Consider the following 22,480-nt stretch of genomic DNA (forward strand, 5'->3'; position numbering starts at 1 on the left):
TATTTTACTTTTTGTTCACACGAGATCTTGCTATATTGCCCAGGCTAGTCTCAAACTCCTGGCCTCAACTGATCCTCTTACCTTGGTCTCCCAGAGGGCTGGGATTACAGGTGTGAGCCACTGTGCCCAGCCCAACAAGGTGAATTTTTATACTAAACACCCTAAACAGAAAGATTTATGTAATTGATATCAGTTAACTAAAAATACAGAAACTTGATCCAGAATGATAGGTGATAAGTTCTGAAGATGGAAGAAATAGAGTAGGGGAAGTTTCCACTAACTATCCACCTTTTAGCTCTTAAGAGAGGCACTTTTTTGTTTTGTTTTAATGAGTGATGTAAAGAGTCTCAAATATCTGCATATTTAAAAATTGTTACAAGCACTAATTACCACAGGGAAAAAAGTCATTACTATTTTTGTGGCATTAAAAAAATCTATTCCCCTCTGATAACAAATGTCACTGAGAAAATTAGCTCTTTTACCTTTTCCTTTTCTAGATGTGAGTAATGAAATAAACATTGTATTTAATGTTTCATGTAAGGAAGAATGTGGGTTTTAATTAATCATTTGGAAGATGTGTGCTTCAGTTTTTCATCTTCAGTGCTCCATGGATGTTGCTTTAGTCGTAAGTCAAACAAGCTTCACACGTGTGCCCAGTTGCCCGTCTGCCTCCATCGACCGTTGCTTCCATCGACTGGTGGAAGCAAAGCCACATCCCCTAAGTCCAAGACACACAAATGAGCGCCTCAGGGAAGGTCACCAGCCCCATCCAAGGCCAGGACCGGAGTGGCCTGGCCCTCCCCGTCCCTTTAATCTGCACCTGCGAAATGGGGACACTAACAATGATTGACACTGGAGGAGTATTTTATCTACATCAAATTTACTGAGTTCTAAATGCCAGAACATTACATCTACTCATCCTTGATTCTTTCCTTTTTTTTTTTTTTTTTTTTTACCCCACATCCATTAGAAAAATCATTATGGCTTACTCTTTAAAATATGTCCATAATTTGACTACCTCTTACCACTTCCTCTACTACCATGCTGGTCAGGCTACCATCTTCTCTTGCCTAGACTACACCCATAATCCCCAACTGGTCTTCCTGTCTCATAATTTTCCCACACATTACATCAGCAGCAGTCAGGCGAATCTGTTCAAACATGAGGCAGATAGTGTCATTTTCCATGTTTTCTAATCTCACAGAGAAAGATTACCATGGCCTTCACCATCCATGGTAAGTGATGCAGTTCCTTATTATCACTCTGATATCTTCTATCACTTTTCTCTTCTGCTGCTCTCCAAACATTGGTCTCCTTATTTTTCCAACATAGCAAGCAAACTCTTCCTACAGGGCCTTTGTGCTTGATGTTGTTACTTTAGTCTAGACACTGTTGAGCTGTTGCAGTTTCCATGGTTCACTCCCTGACATCCTCTGTACCAAAGTGACTTTATCAGAAAGATCACCCTGAGTATATAAAATACCACTGTACCCCATCCCACTCTGGCATTAACTTACCCTGTGATCTACTACAAATGACTCCACGTCCTTGGGCTGCATTTTTTTTAAGCTTAGGAGTAAAGATATTTTTCCTCTTTTGAAGCATTATTAACCACCTGTCTTTTGTATTGAACTTTCATAAGAATTAAAGCCTTTGGAAAGTTTACTAGGTTCTGTGAAGGATCAAGACATTGCATTTTATAAAATTAGTGTAAAGCATTTTCATAAAAGTCAGCAGAAAGTTCTCAAGATTTCAGAAATCTTTATTTTCTTTTTTCAAGTGCAAATGCATTTGGCCTTTAAATTTCCTCCACAATTTAAACCGAAATAACAAAGATTATCTGCAGTTTTGTTTTAAATACCAGACTTCCTTTTTCTCCTATAGTAGCACAAAGCAGCAAAATAAATATTTTATAGATGTGTATTATCCTTAAGGGAAGAAAAAAACCTGTGTTAAGAGGGTTGATTTGTTTAACACAGATTTTATTTTAATAAGCAAAGGCAGAGATAGTCTAATTTAGTTTGATAGCTGTTCATTGTGTTTTCAAACATGCTTTATGTATTTCTCACCACACATGACAATTGATGAGACATCTCTCAACTCCCTTAATGGATTTATTTTGAAGCTCTGCTTATCTTCAGCATGTCATTCTCTTCTTTCATGACCTTTTGTTAGACAGGAGAGATTATTTGATTAAAATGAATCAGATTAAAATTCAGTGTGAGAAACTGCATGGTATCATCTTTTCCAATTCTTATTCAGTGTTTAGGTGCGAAATTCTTTAGGTCTTTGTCCTTGAAGTGGTTATTTGTAACACAGAAACTTTAGTAAAGAAATCAATTGAGAACATGTACAATTTTTTCACAGTTTTCTCAAAATTATTCTAAATCAGAGGAAGATGCATATATGTGGTACAAGGGAGTGTTCTGCACTTTACTTATCTCACAAATACAAAAATATCACTCTTTTTTCATTTTTCCTATTTGTGGCAAACACTGTTGGTTGGCTAGTCCAATACCCATCCACGAGCCCTTGCTCCCCAGAGGCATTTCAGCTAGTGATGACCATGTGATACATTTCTGGGTCAGAGATAGAAGTTTGTTATCTAAGAAGTTTGCTTTCCTGATAAAAAGAGAGAGATTAAACTGGCACCCAGCTCTAACCTTCATACCTTTTGTTCCTTCCTCCTTGTTCCTGCCTTGAACATAGACGTTGATGATTAAACACACAGCATCACTTTACAATTGTGAGGCAGTAAGTATGCATACAGAAATCTTCACCCGAAGATAATGGAGTACAGTGTTTAAAAAGAACCTGAGTCCCCAATAACATCTATGAGAAGCTGAACTAACTTTCCACTTCTGGGCTTTTTGTTCTGTATGAAAAATGAAGCCCTCCTTGCTTAAACCTCTACTTCTGTTTTCTGTTATTTCCAGCTGAATCCATTCCTAACCAATTTACAGTTTTAAACTTTTTGGTTATCTGCCATTAATTGACTGCTTATGTGCTAGGCATTGTGCCAAATATTTTACATATAATAATTAATTTAATCCACATAACAGCCATGAGGCAAGTAACACTTTATTATGGATATCACGCTGGCATATGGGGTGAATGGAGGAGCCTGGATCTCTGTGTGACTAGATGGATTTATCAAATGAAAAAACTGAAGCTCAGAAATATTAAGCAACTTTGCATGACTAGTAAGTGGCAATACTAGGATTCAAATGTCATATTACAAAATTTCGTGATTTATAAGAAGCTTATTTGTATTTGTATCTGATTTATTGTGAGGCTCAAATTCTTTTCAAGTGCATTTGTCATTATGTATTTTGCCCACTTTTAGAACATTTCTGTTACTAAAAATGTGGCTAAACCTCATCCATTCTTTCCTTTTCGTCATTTGGCAGTTTTACTTTGCTTAGGGGTTTCATTTTGTTTATCATGAAAAATAACTTTGTAATTATAAAGTTAAATTTATCAATTTATTTTATACTTTCTGGTTATTATATATTATTATTAGGCCTCTAAGAAAAACATATTTCTTTCATAATTTTATTTGAATGCTTTTATAGTCTAATTCTTTCTTTAAATCTTTGATCTGCCTAGAATCTATTTTAGTATATGACATGAGGTAAGACTACAACTTTCTCAGCTTATTAGATTTTTCCCACTATCATACACAAAAACAAACTTACAAAAAACCTGCATGTTTTATCTGAAACTAAACTTTCCGTTCCTTTCTGTTGCTCTCTGATGATAAAAAGTATCTTTCATAACTGTAATCGACATCACAATTAATAGAGAATTATAGGAGACATTTATTTCTAGTAAAAATACAATGCAAAATGATTCTATAGCTACTTAAAATTCCACAGGATATAACCAATGCATTAGTTTTGAATCAGATTCAGTAGTATAAATATAAGGAAAGAACATACAAAATTAAAATATTCACAAACAATTCTATGATGTTAAAAAACCCAAGTGTTAACTGAGAAGCTATTAGAAGTAATCAAAACAACTCAGTAAATTGGCAGGATAAAATTTAATTAGCCCAAAATGATGGGCTTTCTTAAATATCCATGAGACTAGATAATGTTTTGAGTTTATAATTTATGTTTTTTCCTTTATCTTTTCTCTCCCCCTACTCACAATTTAAGTAGGTCTGAGTTCCACATTTCATTTCCACAGGGAGGTATTAACTGAGCAGGAGGCAAAAATGGCCTATAATAAGTTCTGGCTTCTGTTTTCTCCATAGTCTTTTGAATAATACTTCGGAGAACGTGGAGGGCTGTGGGAAAGGTAAAAGGGGATATGTGGACCGTCGGTAGAGTCAGAATGCCTTGAAGGTGTACGTAATTAAGATATCTGAGTTCTATCTATAGAAAGATGTAGTCTGGCTCCGTATGCCTTTTATGTGTTCTATACTGGAGGTTAGGATGAAAGTCTTAAAAATAAATGTGTCACACCAACTCCCCGAGGGCGGAGTGGAGCAGGCCAGCAGCTCATGATGCCACCACGAGGCTGTCTTGCACTCAGTGCTCTGAATTCTTTGCTTCATTTAGACTCATTTCTGCCAAGTTTTCATGCACTGCTTTTGAAGACCCAAGGGAGGCCCATAAAATAAGGCTGTGTGATTTCTCTCTGTAATGAATTTTGCTCTCTACTTAAAACTGTTCTTGATATGACTACTTAAATATTTATGTCCTCTAGGATGACACACCCACAAAAAAAAAAGAGAGTGCGAATAAAATGGAAAAAGATTTTTAAAACGTGTTAGATGATCTACAGTGCAATATTTTCTTTACTTTTATAAGTAGAAATTTAAAAATAAAAACTGGTTCTTCCTATAGTTAATATTTCAGTGAAGGGCACACGTTTGTTAAAAGTACAGATAACGAAGAATGAGGCTTCCTTGTCTTCATTTTTCATCAGTATGTTTGAGTGGGTCTATGAAACTATTTGTTTTTTTCTTCTCGCATGTATATAAATGTCAAGTTTGGGATTTTGGTTAACTTGGAAGCTATTATAGGTATTTTAATAATTTTAGGTGAAAACTTTTAAAACATATCTGGCAGACCATGTTCATTTATTGAAACATGTAATAGTAAACATATTATTTTAGCGGCGTCTATATAAAAGACATTGTGAGGTCAATTCTACAAAGAAACTGAAATATTAATGATACATGATCTCATAATCCATTTAGGCAAGCAGAACATAACCCTTTAAGAAGGGGAGAGATGACTGTTACGTAATAGTGGTTCCAGTTTCCTTCAGACTAAGGTTTGTGCAGTTATTTCAGGTTTAATTATTCCACCACTAATTCACTGAAAAGGCTATGGTTTGTCTCTGGAGAGTCTTTGTATTTAATTACCTGTAAACTAACCATATGTTTAACATGCAAGAATTCAAATTCAAGATCATGCAACTATCTTTAAAAAACTGTCCTGCTTTGTTGTAATTTTAATCTCTTTTAGTGAGTAAGTTAATTCATTTGGCCATGAACCTAAAATTTATGTTTGACCTGCTTGAATCTGTAGATCATCTTCCCATTTTTCCTCTGGATCTATTGTACCCACTATATACAATACTTGCAGTCTTACGGTTTTCTCTCTTATATACATCTTATATATATACATATATCTAGTTATAGAATTCAGTGTTACCAAAACACATTGCCCCTAAGCAACAGACAGTGTTACTGACCCTTCCTGAGCAAGGTGCAATTATTTAGGATCCAAACAAACAAACAAAAAAGCACCATTCTCAGTATTTAAAAGAAAGAATTTAATGTAGGAAATGGGTTATGTCAGTGATGAAGCAAGTGAGAAACTGACTAGAGGACAATGAGGCTATCCAAAGATTGGCTCACCCAAATCTCCCACCACAGGTAGGTGGAAGGACAGCAGGAGCTAGAGGTGTGGTGGCAACCTATGGTCCTGAGCTGCTGCATGAAGGCTGGAGCCTAGTGGGCTTTTCTGGCAGGAACTGAGGCCCTGAAAGTGGTGGTAGCTACCGCCAAGGGCAAAAAGTGGAGGACCTTGGCTTCTCCCCTCCTCCTGCCTCTAATCTGATGGTGCTTGGAGCCTGGAAAATGGAGACTGCAAGGTGAGCCCCTGTGGATACAGAACAGGACTGAGAAGGACAAGGGCAAACATGACCAGAATAGGCACTCAGGCGTGAAACTCGAGTTGTTTCCAGAAGTGTGGGTGGGTTTGAACTGAACAGTTCATTCTGTATCTCTCAGTCCCTTTCTCTCTCTCACTGTTCTAATTCTGTGAGACAGCAAGAGGGAAGCATGCAGTGATGATACCAGAGCTTCCGTGAGGCTTAAATCAATGACAGTTGTCTCATTGACCCAATATTGCATCTGGTTGAACAAAACAAGACACATAGAAAATGTTTTGTTTTCCATAGCTTATTTTTGGCAAAAACATACTGTCATTTCACTATGCACATTAACAATAGCTACAGGGAATACTTGTAGACCATCTGGTAGTATAAAAATATTCCCTGTTTAAGACATTTATTTATTTCTTTGCTTCATAGTGGTTCTTTTCCTCATAGTAAAATGTACAGCATTACTGAGCTAAAGTGAAAATACAGAGAATAGCTAAACCATGCTAAGAGTTGGAAACTTGAAAGTTGAATATAAATCAAAGAAAACAAAAGTCAGTAAACTGCAATTGTTGCACTATTATGCAAGAATAATTATGTAAATCTCAAAGAGATCTACATCTTTAAGGCAAGTACAATAACTGTTAACAACAATGGCATAGGATACCCTGCAAAGCCTGCTCTTCAGGGAAGTATCCAGGAGAGACATCAATTACATACCAGGTGCTTCATCAGTTGGCCTCAAATATGTTCTGCTTGATTCCTCTCACATGGACCCTCATATCAATTTGCAAAAGCACAGACCTTGAATCAAGTGACATTCTTCAATACAGAGGTGATATCTTTAAGCTTCTAAACAATGTTTGGGTAATTTAGAAGGGAAAAGGAAAAATTTTCAGGACAGAATGACAACGTATAAGTGTGCATTAGAATATCTTAACCAATTAATCAAAAAATAGTCACAGAGAACCACAGAGGAAGTGTCTTTGTGATAGGCACTGGAGGATATAAGTAGGTGTAAGAGTCTAACTATTTAAGAAGTTTACAGTCTATTTGGGGAACAAGGTATGGTGCACTGCAATGTATGGTAAGTGGCAATAAGTAGTGCAAAAAAAAAAAAAAAAGATCCTGTAGAAATTCCCTTGTTAGATGAAGACATAGGTCAGATCAGACCTCTTAAGCTTAAAGACTTCCAGTGGAAGATTCTGAGCTCAGCCTCCTTAAGACAATTCATAAGGGACTTCATAACATAATCACAGACATTTTCAACATCTTTGCTAGTAACTTTTACCACCTCACATTTACCCTACTCTGTGCTAAAATTCTCATTTTATCCAAATGAGACATGCAATGCCACCCTTTCCTAGCCCTTAACATGCTGTACACTTTGCCTATCAACCATGCCACTCGTGTCTTGGCAAATGATCACTCATCTTTTGAGGACTATTTCAGATGTCTCCTTCTTTCTGTCATTTCTGTAACCGGTTTGTTCATGTCACGTAGAATACTCTTTAATGGAGATTTTTGATCAATCTATCTGTATCTCCCACTAGGCTCTTTTAAGGATGGAGCCTACATGATGGACTCTTTCTACATTTTAATCCTTAGCTCTTTTCACAGTAGTAGTGCATAAAGGATACTCAATATGTATTTGTTTAACTGAATGAAGCCATGAGAGAGCACTGTGGACAGGGGAAGTGAGAGAGGAATTTTCGGAGTGTTAACCTCAGAAAGAGGGGCAGAACCAAGTCGCTACAGTGATGGAGTGAGGGCATACAAGGAATGTATGTGAACCAACAGTGGTCATAGGGAGTGCAGATTTTGGGATATTAGATCATTGGGATGTGAGTTCAGCTGGGGATTTCTATATTGTCTCTTTGCAAATGCAGTTGTAGAGTAACCAGGTAGTTTTATGATTGGCTTTCCTCTATGTCAGGTAATCAGCTTGCTACAGTTTATAATTTTTATAATTTAAGTACTCTTTGAATATTTCTAAATTCCATTATAATTCTAGATTACAGAACAGGTTTTAATTATTTTGATGTAAATGATATTCAATGATTTTTTTATTATCTACCTTTTTAATTTTATTGTAAAGATTTTGATGTATTTTTTCAGTAATGCTTTTAAACATTTGAAGGGAAAAGAGGAATAGAAAACTATGTTTGTAAATATGTTGTTAGTTGCTAGGAAATTTTTTAGAAATATATTACCTAAATATTTTTCCTATATTTCAACTGAAATCACTAAGACTACTCATTTTTCCTTTAAATATTATAGTTATTTAATAACTATGGATCATTAATCTTTAGCAAGAAACCCACAAAAACAAGGTAATATCTTATCATCCTTATATTTAAAAACCCACTAATTATAACAGGAAGGACTTAGAGGAAAGAATCTTTCCTCAAAATAAATGCTTTAAGTTTACTATTTCTGTGAGTTACATATTAATATTCATTTTAAAATAAATTCTTAAATCAGAAACTCCTAATTGCTAGTTCTTTTCTCTGGAGTGAAAGTTTTCTCCAAGGCTATGAGTGATCAATGCCAAAACAGCTTGTTGCAAAGACTACGAGCAATTGTTATTGATTTACACATGAAGAGAGGTACTTTGGGTGGTAGGGGAAGGAGGCTATAAGACTGAGAGAAGAAAGAACCATAATACCAAATAAGAGTTAGATCGATCTCCCCACACGTAAATCCAAAACTTCTGTGACCATTTTCAGAAAGGTAATTGCAAATCCAATGAGAAACTGAACATTTGACACAGTTCAGTGTGCCTTCCTTAAATACTCACCTCTTTGACTTCCTAGACAAATAAAATATAGGTGAAGTGGGGATGATACAGGAACTAGGAGTAAAGGATAGCATTCTATTAATGTACAAAGCTAACTCACTTATATCTGGGGACATTTTCTGATGGATATGGTCGTTGTTGAATGGGTAGGTTTTATTAGGTGGAAATAAAAATTCCACGAAGAAATAAAGCAAATTTCGATTCAGTAGTTCTGTGGTGGGGCCTGAGACTCTGCTGTTCTAACAAGCTTTTAGAAGGCTGATGCTGCTAGTTTGGACCACACTTGAAATAGCAAGGTAATAAGGTAGGAGCTTCCAGTTTCTGCATCATGCAGAAACATACTCCCAAACCTATTATTAATTAGAATCACCAGAGGAAAATCATTATGCCCTCTCCCATCTGTTCTCCAAACAAAAGCCAAGATGATCCTTTCCTTGCTCAAAACTACCTTCTCATCACACTCATTAAAAATCTACACTCTGTACAATGCTCTACTCAGCAGTCTCCAACCTCTTTGGCACCAGGGACTGTTTTCATGGAAGATAATTTTCCCACGGATTGGGGTGGGAGTGGGGATGGTTTCAGGATGATTCGAGTGCAATACCTTTAATGTGCACTTTATTTCTATCATTATTACATTGTATGTATAATGAAGCAATTATACAACTCACCACAGTTTGGGGACCCCTGCTTACATGATCCAGCTAGGGCAGCCTTTCCAAGCTAACATACTTTATTCCTCTCCAGACGCACTGGTCCTCTTAGTTCCAGAACATGCCTGCCAAACACCTTTCTCAAGGTTTTTTATTTTATTGTTGTTACTCCAGACTACAAATATTATTCCCCAAATTTCCCCATGATGGCTTCCTCAACTTCACTGAGGTCTCTGCCTACATAGCAATTTTAGAGAGTTTTTCTCTAAAGACTCTATGCAGATACTGTCCCTGTCACTCTCTTCCCCCTTCTGTTTTATTTATTTCATAGAACTTATTACTACCTGACATTACCTTTTATGTTCATATATTTTTTCTTTCTCCTTATTACACTAGAATTTCAGCTACTTGAGAACAGGGAATTTATCTGTTTTGTTCATTGTTGCACTGTCCCAGTCTGAAAGAACACTCAGCTCATAGAAGGTGCTCAACAAATAAATATACATTTAATGAATGAAGAAAAGAGAAGCTTTATTTAAAAACCAACCAGGCAAACAAACTGGTGTTCTGGATCTGATACTGGTGAAGTAGGTTATAGTCAATTAACTTCCCTCTTCCCCCACCCGCCCCAAGACAACAATGATAAAATCTGAAAGAAAAAATTAACATGCTGGAGAATAACCAAAAGTCAGAATTCAACCCTTGACATAAGGGAACTGTATTTATCCTGCATTTCCATCTGGTTTGTGTGATACAGGGCAGCAAGAACTCAAGCAGAGAACTGCCTGTTTCTGGTTTGAGTTGCCCAGGGACAGAAGTTGGAGCTGCCTAAGTGGCTGAGAATTTCCCCTCAGTAAGTAAAGAGTCATAGAGGTGGGAGAACAACAATATAAATATACACGTTCCTCAATTCCTTAGTGACTATGTAAGTGTAAGGGAGAATCCAGCGAGCTCAGTGGAAATCAATAGCTTGGAAGTTTAAAGGGGTTAATAAAGACTTTAGCTGTTGTACCATTACAGAGAAGACAAACATTTGGAATGTGAGTCAGGCCAAGTTGGAAGGGCTTGATAAATACCTTGGGCTTTTGATTGAAACACCATGTTTTCAGATTAAAGACTATTTCACAGGATTTGCCCTATGGGATCTGACCCATATAAACAATGTAAAAGTAGACATCTGCTTATAAAAGCAAGATGTCACAGTTCATGGTGAATGGTCAGTAATTTAACTGCTTGTTAGGGGGAAAAAGTTAATATTGCTCAAAAAACAATAACAGAATCCAACATTCCCCCAAGTATCATCCATAATGTCTAGCCTATAACAAACATCACTAAAAATATGCAAAATCAAACTGTGACACTGGATCAAGAGGAAAAGTAGTCAATAAAAACAGACCAGAGATGAATTAGATGTTGGAATTAGTAGACAATACCTTTAAAACCACTATTATAAATATATGTGAGAACTGAAAGAGAAAGATGGTCATATTGATTCAATAGTTCTGTGGTGGGGTCTAAGTGAATATGTAGAGAATCTCAACATAGAAATGCACACTATAAAACAATATAATACAAATTCTAAAGATGAAAATTAAAATATGTGAAAGAAAAATGTCACATTATGGGCTTAACAGTTGATTGGAGATGGCAGAAGAAACAGTCAGTTGAACTTGAAGACAGATTAATAGAAATTATCCAATTTGAAGAACAAAGAAGAAAAGAATATTGAAGACAGGGAGCAGACATCCAGAGATATGTGAGGTAATATCCCTATATCTAATGTACATATACGTAGAATTCCAGCTGACAGAAAGAGAGAAGGTGGAAAAGAATATATATTAGAAATATAATAACCAAAATTTCTCAAATTTGGTGAAAAACTTCAGCTTTAAAAATTTCAAAAAATCTTTAGTAGGAGTAATACATATAAAACTGTAACTGTACACATCATAATCAAACTGCTAGTAACCAAAAGAAAAAGAAATTTTTAAAAGCAACCTGGTGTGTGGGTGGGAGGTAAGGTAGGGTGATGGAATATTACATCCAGGGAAACAATGATTCAAAGATGATTGACTTTGCACCAAAAACAGTGAAGGCCAGAAGACAATGGAATGGAATCTTTAAAGTATTGAAAAAAAAGTCTCTCAACTCACAATCCTATCTCCCAGAAAGAAAGTCTTTCAAGAAGAAAGACAAAACAAAAACTTTTCAAATAAATAAATAAGAGCTGAAAATTTGCCATCAGCAGACTCACACTACAAGAAATGCTGAAGAATTTTCTTTAGGTTGAGGAAAAATGATGACTGGAGAACTCAAATCTTCAGGAAGGATAAAAGAGCAGAAGAAAAGATTAATATGTATATACATGTAAAAGAATATGGTATTTTTTCTCCTTTCTTTAAAAGGCAATAGGATTTTTTGGTTTTTTAAAAATTATATATTAAAAAATTATAATTGCTTATATTTATAGGGTACAAAGAGGCATTATGATTTTTAATACAATATGGAATGATTAAATTAAGTTAGCTACTATTTCCATCACCTCAAATATTTAACATGTTTTTGTGATGAGAATATTAGAAAGTTACTCTCTTAGCAATATTGAAATGTACAGTATTCAATTGTTAGTAATATTTAGCATGGTGTGCAATTGATCACAAAAAATCAGGTAAGACTGTATTGTGGTGTTCATAATGTATGTAGACTGGAAATCTATAACAATAGCATAGAAAATGGGAATAGATAGAATCATGCTGTTAGGCTATAATATTTTATATCGAGTGGGAAAAATACTCTTTAAGTAGACTGTAATAACTTAAAGATGCATATGGTAATTCTGTATAAATTATTAAAAAAATCCACAAAGAGGTTTAGCTTAAAGCCAAAGAAACGAACAAAAAAACCCACCAAAACATAAGACTTAAAATGGCATGCTAATAGTTGACTAGCCTAAAAGGGGAAAAGAAAGAGATTTGTATACTTCACTATATGTAAAATTTTATTTTAATAAAACATAAGAAAAAAAACCCAAATGAACAAAAATAGACCTACTAAATCCCAGAATATTAGGAATGGGATTCAGGAATTTATATAACACACCCCCCTAGTTGTGATGATCATCCATGTTTGAAACTACTGATATATATAGATCTTACCAACTTCCCCGTGGTTATGAAAACACAAGGCTGTTCTCTCCTTCATGCAGACACATCACTCAACTGTAAGAGCAGAAGGAACCTCAGACTTCTCAGCCAGAAAAAGCTGGATATGGCCTAATGGTCTGTAAGAACCATGTTATCAAAATGACAGCAGTTAGGAAAGCCTTGGAGAGTTTAACAGCTTGCTATTTTATCTTTTATTCTCATATACTTCTTGCTAACTTTTATCTTCCCTCAATTTGTCTGTCTTTTATGGGAATCTGATGTAGAGACAATTATCATAATCTGACACTTTCATTTTCATAGGAAAAGGAGACTTTTGTGGGGAATATCAATGTCCTCTGTCAACTCACACATTTATGGCCTGAGCAAATTTGACACTGAGATTTTAAGGAAACAAGTCTGTAGCATATAGTGTATTTCTATAAATCTAATGCTTTGTGGAAGACAGAGAATCTATTAGAAATGTAGAGAAACTAATGGGACCTACAATACATCATGAGGCAAGTCACAAGAGATTTGATATAAAACCATTTCTTGTGCCTCTAGAAGTCACCTTTCATTACATTGAGGCAAAAAAAAAAAAAGTAGAAGGAAACCCTTCAGAAAATATGCTGATTTAAAATCAGGAAGATAATTTACAGCACCTAGAGTGGTAATTAGAAATTTGCAGTTTATTCCAGAGACCATGACAAGTCATTAAGGTGCTTTAAAATGGGGAATGGCATGGTCAGATTGTTGTAATAAAAAGATCATTCTGGCCACAGTGTAGAAAATGGGTTGGAGGGTGAGTTGGGAAAACCAGTGTGGACACTGTTGAGCAATCTATGTGAGGGGTGATGTTGGCTTAAACTGGGGTGTTGATCATGGGTATAGAGAGAAGAGTGCAGATTCCTGAAATATTTAAGAGGTAGAATTGCAGGACTTGGAATGTAAGAGAAGGATTATTGGATCCAAATTGAGTTATAAAGGTTGTGAATATCAAAAGAAGTTCAGAGATGTGGATTCAAGAGAACTGAGATCACTATTAAATAAGAATTAATGTTTAATGGAAGTACCAGAATGAGAGAGCTGGAAGAATGAGAATTTGTACACAAAGAGCAAACTTTCAAGTTGAGATTTCAGAGATAGAGAAATGTCAGGTGATGATAAAGCACCCGATGTGGCATTCAGAGCCACTGAAGTTGATGGAGGGGAAGACCACTGGAGACAGAAAGCCAAGGAGGCAGTAAGTGTAGTGCCAGATGAGGATTCTACATTTTTTGAATTTTAAAATGAAAATTGAGACAGAGATGTAATCCATGAGTCAGATACTGAAGGTTTCAGTGAATGAGAGAGAATTACCAGGAAGTTAGTTGGTGACAGAGATAGGAAGGAATAGAGGTTAGTTTAGGCTAAATGGTGTCATCCTAATTGAACCTGTCTCTGTTACACAGAAGAACAGGCAGAAAAAAAAATCTCCTTCGGTGACATTCTTCTGACATCTCCCAGATGGAAGCTGATTAGTAGAGTAGTTGCTCTTACCTGAGTTACATCTTTGACATCTCTCTACCTCAGCTAACCTCTGCTGATTCACTAGGATAGTGGCCCTTTGAATCCCAGTTCCCCTGCTGTCCTACTCCAATGGTTTCCTCTATCTTAACATTAACAGCCAGCCCCTTGGAAGTGTAAGTATGCATGCCTCTGTGTGTGTGTGTGTGTGTGTGTGTGTGTGTGTGTGTGTGTGTGTGTGTGCGTGCGTGTGCTGGGGAGGAAGTAAAAGTCATTCTACACGTATAGTTTTGTGTCTCATTTTTGGCTCATAGAAATGATGATTCTTTGCATCCAAAAGAGAAAAAAAAAGATGAATCACGTGCTGAGAGGTCAGCTAAATATAGAAAGTCTGGAGTATACAATGGACATAGACAAGCACTAAAGATTGAGAACTAAAGTTAGAGAATCATGAAGAGCAGAGCAGAGAAGGAGAGACATAGGATTTCACCCTGTTTTAGGTAGGCGGTTGTGTTTGAGGTTCTGGACTCTCAGGACTTCACTGGAGCTAGAATGAAACCATAGGTCTGCAGAAGTCAATCTTTCTATAAGGCGGAAATGGGGGAAACAACAAATGCATGAGATTGAGGGGCAAAACAAGATCTACAGAACCAATTGTCCTGAGGGCCACTCCTTCCAAAAGTGAATGCTGTAAAAGGGGAAAACAGGGTCTTCTGCATATCTACAGTGACATCATTGAGAGGGAAAACTGTTGGCTCTATTCAGCCTTCACCTCATTGGATGAGGCCCACCCACATTATAGCTGCTAATCTACTTTATCAGAGTTTACTGAGTTAAATGTCAATCTCATTCAAAACGCCCTCACAGAAACATCACTAATAATATATTCCCCAAATAACCAAACTACATCTTTTCACTTTAATTAATGAAATAGTTCAAATCAAAAGTCATTTAAAAATTTAAACATTTAGCAAGTGGCTCTTTGCATGATGCTGGCCTTACATAGGTGAATGAAACAGACAGATTTCCTATATTCATAGAGCTTACAGTTTGATGGTAAAATAAACATGTTCATAATATCTTACAATTTTCATGTGTAACATGAAAAGAAACAACCTAAGTTTTCTCCACATAGTGTCACAGTTACACATTTGTGGAACTGATTGTTTTCCTTCACCCTGCAACTGTGTGGGCAGCCTCGCTGCCCTTTTCCAAAGGTTGCATGGCAAAGGGCACCGTTGTGTTTATCAGAACGTCCACACGATTGCTTGTTAATTTGGATGAGTGACTGTAATGCTTAGAGCTTCAGTTTCTTCATTACTCAAGTGAGTGTAATACTTTCTGTGCTGTCACAATGCGACGGGAATGCAATCAACAGAAAGATATAAGGTTTTAATGGCAATGGCTAGGAAATTTACAGAGGCAGGAAAAACAGAGAACAGATACATAAAACAGGAGATTGAACACAGTGAGGTTTCAGAGGCAGGGATTGCTTCTCAAATGCCCCCAGCATTCCAGTGGAATTATGCAGTTTGGGATGATACCACCTAAACGGAATAAGGACATCAGCTGGTAGATGTTTCCTTTACCATGTTCAAAGGTTTGTTTTGTTTTTTGTTTTTTTTAATATATCCTCTTGGTACCAGCCAGGCTGTTCTGGAGACTCTGGCTATATGCCTGCCTCCTCACTAGGTGCAAATAACTGGTGCAAAACAAAATTAGCACCTTCCAGAGTGTGTTTGCCTGGAGGAGAAATGAAGCGGGTTCTACTACCCACAGTCAGGCTTCAACAGGCCTGGGCTTAAGCTCTGTGAGGAGCTCCTCCTGCAAACAACTCGCTCACAAACAACATGGACATGTTGAAAGCACTTAGCACATAACAGGCACTCAATCAATTAAAAACTGGAATTCTATGACACGTATAATTTTGTCCAAAATTCTACAGGTATATTGCTATATTACTAGATTGACTTGAAAAGATAATATGCTACGAGCTGAGTTCTCTTTATTGCTAAAGTTGCTCATAACAGCAAGTTATTGTTATTATTGTCATTCTGTACATTATTACTCAGTGCTTTATTCAGGCTATTATACTCAGAATATATTCAGAATTTCTGTATTTCCAATCTCTTGTGCATTTACTATATCCTAAGTTCCTGAAAATAAAAAAGACACTATTCATCTTTGCATGTAACCATTCTAATACTGGTGGTTTTAGAATACATTGTTCATTATATTGCACAAGAACAACAATGTAATGTATACGCTTAAAGGTGATTATTCAAATATTTAATTGGTTTTAATGAAAATGAGTTTTTCTTGATTCTTTTCATGTTAAGAACAGCAAATCCTATTTCTGAATATAAATGGTACATTTTAAAAGCTATTTGGTTGCATTATGTTACATATAAACACAGGCAAAAGTTGTGATTGTGTTTTTTTGCATAATTTGTACTTTGCACAATCTAGATGTAAAACCACTTTATTTTCAACCCCAGTTACTCTTACCATATGAAGACACTGTTAACAAGGACAGCTGTCTGTCGGTAAAATTAAAAGGTGATTAAATAAAGTATAAAAGCAAATCTAATCGTGTCATGCCTCTCAAACAGCATGACACCCCCACCAGCAGACACACACATGCAGGAACACACCTTGTAAATACTTCGTTGACTTTAGATACTTCCCAGGATAGAGACAGAACCCTTTACCATGCCTCTGAGGCCTTTCAGGATCTGGCTCCCCCATCTCCTGTTAGCCCCACTCATGCCACAGTGCCTTGGCACACTCTGTGTTAGCCATAATGCACCACAATTAACCCACAGAGTTAGAATAATAGTCAGGATTAAAGGCTGATTCTTTAGTGAGTACTTCTGAGATATTAATAATTATTTTCTAGCTGTTTTCTTCCAGGTTGTTATAGTTCAGGGGATATCGATGCTTTGCTGATTATTTCAGCCTCTCAACTGATCATACCCTCTCCTGCCACCATGTCTTGGACATGGGTGCTTCCTCTGCCTGGATAATTTTCCCTCTCCCTGCTGAGTCGTTAACATCTAAGAATCCTTCAGAACTTCTTTACAGAAGTCATGTTCAACCTTCTGGAGTAGATAAAATACTCCAATCATAGATTCTAAGCATCACATAGCTCTCCTTCATCAAATCTGCCTCCAATGCAATTTCATATTTGCTTGTGTAAACACTTAATTACTACGCCTGTTTCCTCATCTCGTTAAACTGTAGGCTCCTCAAGGCAGAGTCCTTGGTGGTTTCTGCTCACCATTGCATTCCTTGGTGTCTAGCATTGTGCCTTGGAGTAGTGGAAACTTGACAAATACGTGTAGAAAAAAATAAAAAATGTGTACGAGCAGTGCGTGAAATCATTGTAATGTTGGCCAGGTTTCAAGATCACATATTTGTGCAGCTGAACTATCAGAGGACATAATAGATGTTTTAATTTATCTGTTTGGAATATTGGAATCAAAAGATTTTAGTGAACGAAGCACTATTTGTATCTTCCCTTGCTTTGAATGCTGTAGGGCATTTACTAATTTGCCTAATGCCTTTGATGAAAATGTTTGCATTTTCTTTGATTTTTATTTGTTTTCTTGTCATCCTCAGGGGGCAGAATGCCTGTCTGACTCACCCTGACAGATCAGCTATGGCAGCTCTACTGTTATAGAAAATTCTCCACCCCAAAGGCTTTATATCTCCTGCAGGGAAAGCTCCTGAGCAAATGCTGTCATTAGCAGCCATGCATTGTTGAAGACACACAGCGGGAAAATATGTCGGGCATTATTTCAATGTACAGATTTTAGTAGAAAACCATAAGAGTTTTCAGGGTATTAATGATAGATTAAAACAATATTTACCTAAATCCTGAGAATTTCTTACTCATCTCTTACTCATCTCTTTAAAACCAACTCATTTTTCTTACTCATCTCTTTAAAACCAACTCATTTGCTTTCATACTTTTCAGGGAAAATGCTTTCATTTGGAAATTGTTTTAGCTGTACTATTGGATTTCACTTTACTTTTTACATAGTCTGTTTCTTGCCTCCTGGTTTAAAATCACCAAGAGAAATATTCTCCACATCTAGGACAATAGGCATATCAAGCTTCCTTATATAAGAACTCTTTTTATACACACACACACACACACACACACACACACACACATACACACACACACAAACATACCTCACTGTCTTGTGTATGACAGATAGTAAATATTTGTTGAGTTATTAAGCACTTAAAATAGTTATATATGTGTATATTTTTCTCCTCACAAACAATTCTGGGAAATAGTAACACTTCTTTTAAATTGGTGAAGATTTAAAAAAAAAAATTTCTAAATGTATAAACTGGAGGAATAATCCTATGCTTTGTATAGGACCACAGAGTTGGGTGAATGTGTAGATTTGACGAAGAAAAGAATTCCATGTAAAAATAGCAATAAATACAATAAGAGTCAGGATTAAAAGCTGATTTGTTAATGGATACTTCTAAGATAATTGTTTTCCAAGTGTTTTCTTCTAGGCTGTTATAGTTCAGGGGATATTTATGCTTTGATGATTATTAAAGAAGAATTTGGAGACAAAGGAAAAGTTTGAAATTCAAGTATAATACGCAGTAGGAAAGGAGCCATAGAATGATTAACATATAGATGTCTAAATAAATAGTTACAATAAGAATTCTCTTACCTAACTTGATTAGCACCTGGTAGCTGGTTACATAATTGAAAAGCAATGAAAGTGAGAAATCCTCAAAAAGTTAATCTACACCTTAAATATTTTAATCTAAAACATATAAATTTCATTTATTCACCAATCTTTTGAGCTGAAGCCAATAATGAGTGCTATTTCCTGATTGAAGACCCTTACTTTCTTTCTTGCATGTACCATACCCATAATGTATCATTTACATTTCCAGTTTAAGTTTCATTAGAGTAAGAATTTAACACTTGTAAGGCAATCTAAAGGCACAAACATTTTTAACTCTTTATCATAATGTTTTATGGTTGTCTCACAACTGATTTAACAGCATTTTAAAATCAAATCCCTATGAAACAAAGAAACAACTTCTATTTCGATAATCACATCTCATAGCTTTTTATATAATGTTAATTAATTTGCAAAATTATCATGAGAAGTACAGCTGGCTTTCGCAGGTAGAGAAGCAAACACAACTGATTTTGACTTTGGTAAGCAACACAGCTCAACAAAAGGGTTGGAAGCAAAAGTGCCTGGGTCTGACAATGAGTAGCCTGTCAGTGACTAAGCAGCCCATTGACACGCCACGTTTTGTGGGTGGAATAGAGAACATTAGTGATTCCAGCAATTTGGTTAATTCTAACTGAACAATTTTCTTTTAAAAATTTATATTTTCCTTATTTTAAGTATAACATATTTATTATAGGAATCTGAAAATAAAATACACCTACCTCACAATGTATCACCTGGGAAATCACTATATGTATTTTCAATAATTTCTCCAATCATTCTAAATCCATGGACCACTTACAACACCATAGTTTTAAACACAGTCCATGTTTTTAGCTAATACTGTATGTATCATATACAAATATGACAATATGTACTTATAATGAGCCATTTTTCCTGGTATAACTCATGAATATTAGTACTGATATTGGACCTATAACTAGAGTTTCTAGATTTCCTTCTTTTGTAGTAGTCCCTATATAAAAGAGATTTTTATGAATAATATAAAGGATCTGAATCACTAATATGAAAATTATGTGAATATTAAAAATATTTTTTAAGTATAATATTCTTTAACAATGCCATAACCATTTTCAAATGAGGATATGTGGTCATGGAAAGATTAGAGAGACATCCCCGAGATTACCCTGCCAGGTAGTTAATGAAAGAGTAGGATTAGAACCCAGGTCTCTTCTCAGTATTGCAATATTCACAGGCCTGATTAAAGTATAGTCATTATGATCTAAGTAAACAGTGTAATATAATGGTCTGACAGTATGTTTTCTTCTTAAATGTATTTTCTTCAGTTAAAATGTCAGATTTCTGACATCCTTTAAGTATATTTCCAAATAACAATTTAAAATTGTAGCAATTTCTTTAGAAGCAGTCACAGAACAGCAACATAATGTCCTCAGAAAACGGAACTCCGGATCACTTTTTCAAAATGATACCTGAAGTTAAAAGTATTTTAGAACTTGTTAGAAATAAAAATGCCTTGTGTCATGTTGCCCCAAAATCCTGCATATAATTTTGATGCCCAGTTTTAGATTCTAAACAACTCAAAATTTAGTTTGCTTTTCAGGCACCCAGCACAGAGCCACGTGAAGATAGTGCATAATAGATACTTACTGGTTGACTGTCTCCCATCATTTTTTCTTCCTTAATGTGATCCCCAAGTCTGTCTTAAATACTGTGTTCATTTCATTTCTCTTCACCTCAAGCCTGGAGAAAAGCTTTCTCTACCTATTGCCCATATGTTGTGCCAGCGTAAGGTAAAACTATTCTCTAGAGCTAAAAGTCTAGGTTACATATGCCCTCATTTTGTGTGTGTCCCTCAAGGGAACCCAGGGAAAAAGGAGCAGAATTAACTCAGCTTCCCATAACAGCTTCACAGAAGGCTGTGCTTCAAACTGATCTCTGATAATGTAGTGCGTAGAGGTGTGACAGGGATATGACTCTCTTTTCCTTCTTAATTCCCTTCATTTATAGGAAATCTTTCTCTGTAATACCTCCATGGGTTGTGAACACAATGTATTCTTGTTTATTGCCTAAAAGGTAAAAAAAAAAATGCCTTATACGTATTAAAAAAATCCAAGCTCTAGAAAAGGTAACCATTTTATACAAAATTCTAATACTGTTTAAAGTTCTACCTATAGTCATTCTACCAGGTTTAAAATGTTGACTGTAAGTTTTTGCAATGATGACACTTAAAAGCTTTTTCTTAAAGTTAGGGAATTTGAGTAGATAAAGGTGTAATAAGGTGTCTGATCAGGAAATGAATATCTGCGATGAAAGATTTGATTGCAAGTAATTGAACCACACCTCAATTTAACTTAGTGAAAAAGCATTGGGGCACCTCATAGAATCCAAGGACTGAGAGGCAGCTGGATTTCAGGTAGAGAACCACACTCTGGAGCTGGCGGTTTCTCTTTCTGAGTCTCCTTCGTTTGTCTTCCTAGGTACAAATTGCTTTTCTGTGTGCCTTTATCTTCATTGGAAACTCGTCTCCCAACAGCTCCCATGTCCTGTCTAAAGTGGAGCTACTCTCCCTGCCCTCTTTCTGTTTATTTCCCAATTGGAAAAGTTGTAGGGATGGGACTAATTGGCTAAGCTTTGGTCAATTTGACAGAGCCAGTACTAGAGTAATAAATAAGCTATTGGTGTAGGAGTACCACCCAGAAAATACATATGGCTGGGGGCTGAATGGAGCATAGTCATGGTGGTGGTAAGACAAAACAAGGGGTCCTTGTAAATGCTTTAGTTTTTTCATTGGTATTCGAGAGACTAAAGCAAATCAGTTAAACAAGTTACTTATCGAGGAACAACTGCATATCACTGTGCCCCTTATATATATATATATATATATATATATATATATATATATATATATATATATATTACCTTTTCAATCATTATAACCTTGTGTGTCAATAAAGTGAACACCCATGACTTTTCCTGTACAGAACCCCTTCTCATACTGGGAAATGCCTCCACAAATCTTCTGTAAACTCACTTCTGTGGATAACATAACTGCAAGGCATCTGTGGAAGCTGTCTACGATTTCAATTTTCACATACCCTCTGACCACATTTGCAAGGTACAGGTATGGATCTTTCTGATCATGTTGGGTCCCTTCCTGGAATATTGAAATGAAAAAAAGTAAAATCAGTCTCTCTCTCTCTCTCTCTCTCTCTCTCTCTCTCTCTCTCTCTCTCTCTCTCTCGACTGATTGTTAATGCATAAATGAGGAAGCTGTTGGCAGGCATATTTTATATATTTGAGGTGCAAAGGAAGCTGGAATGCAGTGAGCACACACACAAAAAAAGAAAGAAATCTGAGTGCCAGAGAGAAGCAGAAACAAAGGATGGATCATGGTTCAAGTTCATTTCCTGCACCTCCATTTACCCCAACACTCCTGCAGGGCATTTTGTAACGGCTTCTTGGTGGTGGTGGTGGTGATGGGTGCTTTCTGGTTGCAAGTCACTGGCTCTTAAGTCCATGTTTCATTTTACTGCCTCTCTGATATGTCTCTCC

The 22,480-nt window shown here is 36.0% G+C and overlaps 1 protein-coding gene across 1 annotated transcript in view; it reads left to right on the forward strand.

Moving 5' to 3' along the window:
- Positions 1 to 18,115, forward strand: part of POT1 (protection of telomeres 1) — an 89,922-nt gene extending 71,807 nt beyond the window's left edge. The window contains exon 19 of the mRNA XM_045564381.1: positions 17,847 to 18,115. The gene's annotated coding sequence lies outside the window, so the exon portion shown is untranslated. The remainder of the gene's footprint in view (positions 1 to 17,846) is intronic.
- Positions 18,116 to 22,480: the final 4,365 nt, after the last annotated feature.

Source organism: Lemur catta, chromosome 11 (assembly GCF_020740605.2).
Source record: "Lemur catta isolate mLemCat1 chromosome 11, mLemCat1.pri, whole genome shotgun sequence".
NCBI classification, from domain to species: domain Eukaryota; kingdom Metazoa; phylum Chordata; class Mammalia; order Primates; family Lemuridae; genus Lemur; species Lemur catta.